Source organism: Prionailurus bengalensis, chromosome A2 (genome assembly GCF_016509475.1).
Source record: "Prionailurus bengalensis isolate Pbe53 chromosome A2, Fcat_Pben_1.1_paternal_pri, whole genome shotgun sequence".
NCBI classification, from domain to species: domain Eukaryota; kingdom Metazoa; phylum Chordata; class Mammalia; order Carnivora; family Felidae; genus Prionailurus; species Prionailurus bengalensis.
Window position 1 is genome coordinate 37,004,160 of NC_057348.1, and position 5,745 is coordinate 37,009,904.

At 42.4% G+C, this 5,745-nt stretch overlaps 1 long non-coding RNA gene across 3 annotated transcripts; it reads left to right on the plus strand.

Annotated features, from left to right (window-relative positions):
* Positions 1-1,365: 1,365 nt before the first annotated feature.
* On the plus strand, positions 1,366-4,845 carry LOC122487428. 3 transcript variants are annotated; one of them, XR_006298380.1, is made up of 4 exons: positions 1,366-1,874; positions 3,866-3,966; positions 4,645-4,705; positions 4,812-4,844. It is a non-coding gene; the product is annotated as an uncharacterized LOC122487428 (long non-coding RNA). The 3 variants fall into 3 exon arrangements; XR_006298382.1 differs by lacking the exon at positions 4,645-4,705 and having other exon boundaries at positions 4,812-4,845; XR_006298381.1 differs by lacking the exons at positions 4,645-4,705; positions 4,812-4,844 and having other exon boundaries at positions 3,866-3,967.
* Positions 4,846-5,745: the final 900 nt, after the last annotated feature.

Sequence of the window (5,745 nt, forward strand, 5' to 3'; positions counted from 1 at the left end):
CCTTTTAGTTAGTTTACAGCAAACAACCACGAAGATCAATAATTTTAAGAAAGAAAACAAAGAACTTGCTGAAGATATATCCACTTGGGAACAGAAGGCAGCATTGCCCTTTCAAATATTTTGTGTGATTTCATTTTGGTTACTTCCACTCTGGTAGAGCATCCTACTGACCTATTTCATGTGTTCTATAAACAGTCCCAATTGAAGACAAGCTTCACAAATGTAAAGAGCTACCTCTCTATTTGTGAAAGGAGTCACACATTAGAAGACAGGTTTATCTATCATTATGCTTTTTTTTTTTGAATTCTGATTCCTTTTTCATGTTTTATAAAACTCTGAATTAAAGAAACGTCTTCAGGAAACTAAGAACGGAAGTTTCTCTCTGATGAAGCTCTTAAATGGAAGGTAAGAATCCCTTCTTTGCCTAGATTGCATTCTAAAAACACAAGTAAAATAATGAATTATTATTACTCATTCAACATGGTTTGTTAAAGGAGAACATCAAGAAAGTTGAGCACTTTAATGAAATTTTAAAAGACACCCTTCAAAGTGCACATGCTGCCTTGCTATCTCAGAGAGAGAGAGGAATGTGAAGAATCAGGAAGTGCTAAGACTTGGCTGCTGAGTTTTACTGTAATTGGGCTTTGGAAAAATTTTTTTTTCATTGGCATTGAGTGAGGTAAGCACAGCATATTAGCTTCCATTTACCACAGTAGAGAGCGGGCCTCTGGGAGTCCAACCTCCTGCCCAGGGACCTGGAATTTCACCACGACCACCATGATGACTTTTGCCATTTCCAGGACTAGGATTTATCTTTTGTGTTCACAACTAATTATCACATCATTCAGCTCTGCCCTCCAAGATATATAGAAAACTCTCAAAGACAGTTGAGAGATAATGGGGAAAATCTAAAGTGTATAGTCCCTTCCTTTTTTAAAAAAGTTATTTTTAAATTATTCTTTATTATTATTATTTTTATTATTATTATTATTTTAGTGAGAGAGGGCATGCAAGTGGGGGAGAGAGGCAGAGGGAAAGAGAGAGAATCTTAAGAAGGATCCATGCTCAGCGTGGAGCCCAACACAGGGCTAGATCCCATGATCCTGGAATCATGACCTGACCCGAAATCAAGACTCTGACACTCAACTGAACGAGCCACCCAGGTGCTCCATAGTCTCTTTCTCTCTTAATGCTGAACAGTGAATTTTCAACATGAATGGGGAAAACGTGTGTGTTTGTGTGTGTGTATGCACACACACACATATACAGATGTATATAAATATATATATATATTCCAACAAGAAAACCATTTATAAGCTATCTGACATGAACTATTTCCACCATCTTTATCTTCTCCTAGTGATATTTATGCCTCAAGGTCTTTGTTTATTGCAATGCACAATCCTGTTGTGTTAGGTGCACTCAAATTTTTGTGCGATCATTACTTATGGAAAGTGTTTTTCTCTTATCTGTCTTACTTAAAAACGCAAGATGAAAATGGTGAATTCGAGCATGTAGAGTTGAGAGTCTTGAGGTCCAATAACTGTCAACTGGAAAGTATGCTGTCTGTTGCGGAGAAATCCCCATATTGGTGACAATGACTTTGCATTGGAAAGGGAAAGAGTGCCTTCCTGCCTTCACGGTTCTTGCCCTTTTCCTATCTCACCAAAAACAAGTCTCAGGTCATGTGCACACTTAGAAAGCAAATCCATGTTTGCACAGAAAATAAAAAGGCCCTGGAAGACAAGTGTAATGCACTGAGGTCTGTGAAAGCAACCAAAGAAGAAAAAGTCAAACAGCTGAAGGACAAAGCAGGCATCCTTGAAGAATTCTATGAAGAAAGAAAAGTGGCTATAGAAGAGTGAAATGTTCATGTGAGAACTATCACAAGCACTGTCGTATGAATGAATGTGACGGCCAGTAGAGATAATTAAAATTCTTTTCGAATTTTTTGCCAAATACATTCAGAATTGTGCCTGTCCTTCTTACCTTGCTTTCTGTCACCCGCATTTTCCTTTCTGTCCTAAGTGCTTGTCACACATTGTGTCATGTATTTGGGGTGGAAGAGGGAAGGTATCAGCACTAATAACATTGATATTTGTATCTGCTTGGGATCCATTTCCATTGGCCCATGGGTTTCAGTCCCATCACGTTGTCTTGTCATCCAGGAATTAGGTCACTTTTGTTCAGGACCACACATGGGTCAAGAATGTGTAGGGGAAAAATCAATGATCTTGCTGCAGAAACCACAGAAATTTATTTCTGGAAAGTGGGTAGGGGCGCCAGTAGTACTGGATCCCTGCATCAGTTCTGCTAGTGAGATTGTTCACAGCAGGCCAATCCCTAAGGAAGCTGAGTTATTTCCTGTCTCCCGATTTTTGAAGTGTAACTCCTCTGAGTCTTGACCAAAGCCCGCAGCTTCACTAGGGCTCATCTTTGCTGGCCGCCTCTGAACTAAACAAGTTTCCTTCTAAGTCTGTGCCCGTAAAGTTGTTCAGCTATTCTGCAGTTCAGTTTTCTGTCCCCAAGTTCATTGATGAGTCCTGGGGAGATTGGTTCCCACTGCCAGGCTGGCTTTGTCCTGGGCTTCCTTCTTCTCCATCTTGGTCACATGTGTCTTCATGGGGTCATTAGAAATTTGGTGCATTCGCTCACATGTTTCCTCCTTTGTACAGTATTTCCTTTTGTTCTCAGGAGGAGATCAGGGCCTTTAGAGTCCCTCATTCACATTGAAAAGGAAATACTTCCTTCACTTCCCTGGAGACTCAGCTTCTGTTAGTCCTTCCCACACCTGGGGTGGAGCCTGCTCTGTCTCACTGGCATCTTGTTTTTATCATTTCTAAACTCTTTGGGGGAGCACGTACAGCACCCTGGCCACCTTTCTATTTTCAATCCCTTACAACAGAACCACTACATTCCAGCCATTCCAGAAAGCATTTGTTGAAGGACTGCCTGAGATGCCGGAAGGAAATGCATGTGCCTTTCTCTGTCTAGAGGTTTTGTGTCAGTTTCTAGGAGTCTTTCAATTTTGCATGTGACTCTTGAATACATCCAGTACCAAGTTGAAACCCTTTAAAGCAACACCATGAACAAAATAGTCTGAGGGCAACACAGCAAACCAGCCTTTCTAAGCATTTCCCTTTGCTGCCTTCACTGTCAATGAACTGAGTCTTGTTCAAGTAGATTGGCTCCATGAAGTTGATAGTTTTCCATCTGAAATCTGTTTCCTGGAGATAAACCCAGACTGTGTGACAGTTCATATCAGGTTCTACCTCAGGTGATGTTGCTGCTCTAAGATTGGCCTTTTCCTCCACCAGGATATGTGAAGGTGGACGCAGGGGTTGTACTCCTGACTCTAGCGATGTCTGGGAGTGAGCTGCAATGTTGGGGAAGCCATATCCTGGAAGGTCGTCTTTCAGCGTGATTGTCTGTGTCAGGGTACAACTTCTGGACTGAGAATCAGGGCTCCCCACGGAGGTGTGAGACTAGTGATGATCCCTTGCTTCATCCTAATGGGTATGGGTGGTCAGACAAGGTTTTTGACACTGAACTGAAATGAGCCTTCACCATCTCAAACCAAAGTCCAGCTCTGGGAAGGCACAAAGTGCAATGTTATTTGATGACTTTATGTTGAAGGAGAGGAAACAGGTCTGAGAGCAGAGACATGGCAGCAGACAGAGGTTGAATTTTCTTTAACTTAAATGGGGTGTTCAGTTCATTTCTCTGACTGTGTTGTCAGTCTGTGCATTTACGGGAGAGGTGGGGAAAGGTATTTGTATCTAGGCCTACAAGAGTGCTGGGAGGTAAAAAGGCAGAATTTGTGGACCTTGGCTCCTGGACAGTGTATAGGTCTTTCCCATCTTAGGAAGCTGAAAATGACACAGTGTGAACTGGCGGCAAAGAAGAATCAGCTGGCAGCTGCAGGGGAAATGTGAAAATAGCCATGAAAGAAATAAACAAGTACAAGTGAGTTCAGCTACTAATTACCAGCAGCTCATGAAACCTCTCTTCATTTCTTTTGTTTTTAACCTTATTACAAAGTTAAAAGTCTATGTTTAGACTCAACATAGTAATATAAATAAAAATGCAGAGCACATATGCATAGAGTATTAACAGATAAAAAAGGTAAGATTTAGAAAGAACAAAACAACTAACTTCATCAACATTTCCAGATTTCAAGCAATGGCCAGACTGTGTGGAAACTTCATCCATGCCAACGTTCCTGGGGGGTGGTGTCAAGTATCATAATCTGTAGGAAAGCAGTGTGTCTTAGAATGAATCATACCATCAACATGGTAGTGCCATTTCATGGCCCTGGTCTTTGCAACTGTAGAAAACATGGGGAAGATCTAAGTGAAAGGACGAAAGAGCTTTATGATGAAAGACACTTGTCACATGATCAATTAGGGCACAACTGAAAGTGGGAAGGAATTATGTGAACTCTGACCCTACAGTCATGGAATGAGTTAGGAAAGGATGGAACAACAGTTTTGATCCTATTGTACATTTACAATCATGTGGAAAGTGTTTCATGTGTAAAATTGTATTAGGGGACAGATAGGAGGATGATGACAACATGGGCAGATTATTGAAAATCATACCCAATATTGGGCCTTATCTGACAAAAGCAACTATAACTCACAGGCAACAAAATGGACAAAGACAAGAACAGCTGCAGCAGGCAGAACTCACCTTCAGACACCAGGTAACCTGAGCTCTGCCTGACATATGGAACCCTTAGTACCTCATGTGGGTGAGTGTAGTGGTCCTTGGAATTCCTAAACACGGACTTTTCATTGTTGCTTTTTCAGATCGCAGTTCAGGAGAATAATGCTCAGGACAACACCCTCCCTCTTTGGTGCACAGTCTGGCACGACTGAAGGGGGATGTGTTTTTCTCCCCCAGATCAAGCCTCGGATCTGGGAGAGGGAAATGGCAGAGCAGAGCCGGGAGGTCGCCCGCTTGAAACACAGGTGTGGGAGCGTGACATGAGTTTTTATGGGTGTTTTGAGGGATGACAGCTGGGCTGTTTAGCGTCTTGTCAGAGGACGTGGCATTGCAATTCTTACAGAAGTCCATTCTTTTTCTGTATCCAAGACTGGGTGGGATGGAAGGAAAGAGGCTGCTTGAGCGATACAGGAGATGGAGACCAATGCCTGGAAGTCCAGAGATGCAGAACCCTCGAGGAGAGGTAAGGGGCACGTGGTGATGTGCAGCAGCCTGATTTCTGCAGTAAAGCCTTTTCCTGTGGTGATGATCGTGTGTCCTGGACAGAACCACAATTACTACCTAAGGATAGCAGGTGGTCTGAAGGGGTGACAGGAGGGCATTCTCCTCTGGTGCCCCAGGCAGCGGAGCACCTGTCCCTGTGACTGGTGGAGCTCAGGCCTCTCCCCTGAACACAGACCCTCCCACCTCCTCCAGCATCCCCTAGCTAAAGAGAGGATCCTGGAGGGGATGACGGGACATGGGCCTTAGCTTTCTTCCCACCTTGACACAATGTGAAGACTTTATTTTAGTTTTGTTTGAGGAGTTCATTTCATTACTATTTTTAATGTTGTCATTTTTATTTTATTTTTTCTTGAACCATAGCCCTAAGTTCCTAAATTCAGGCTCCATATAGTTTCGTCCTCTGATGTTATCAGGGCAAGTCTGTGGCCTCACTGCTAAATACCCATCGTTTTCCTTTTCTCATTTGCATATTAGTGTAAGTACATTTCTATTCAGATATAGTTATATAATAAC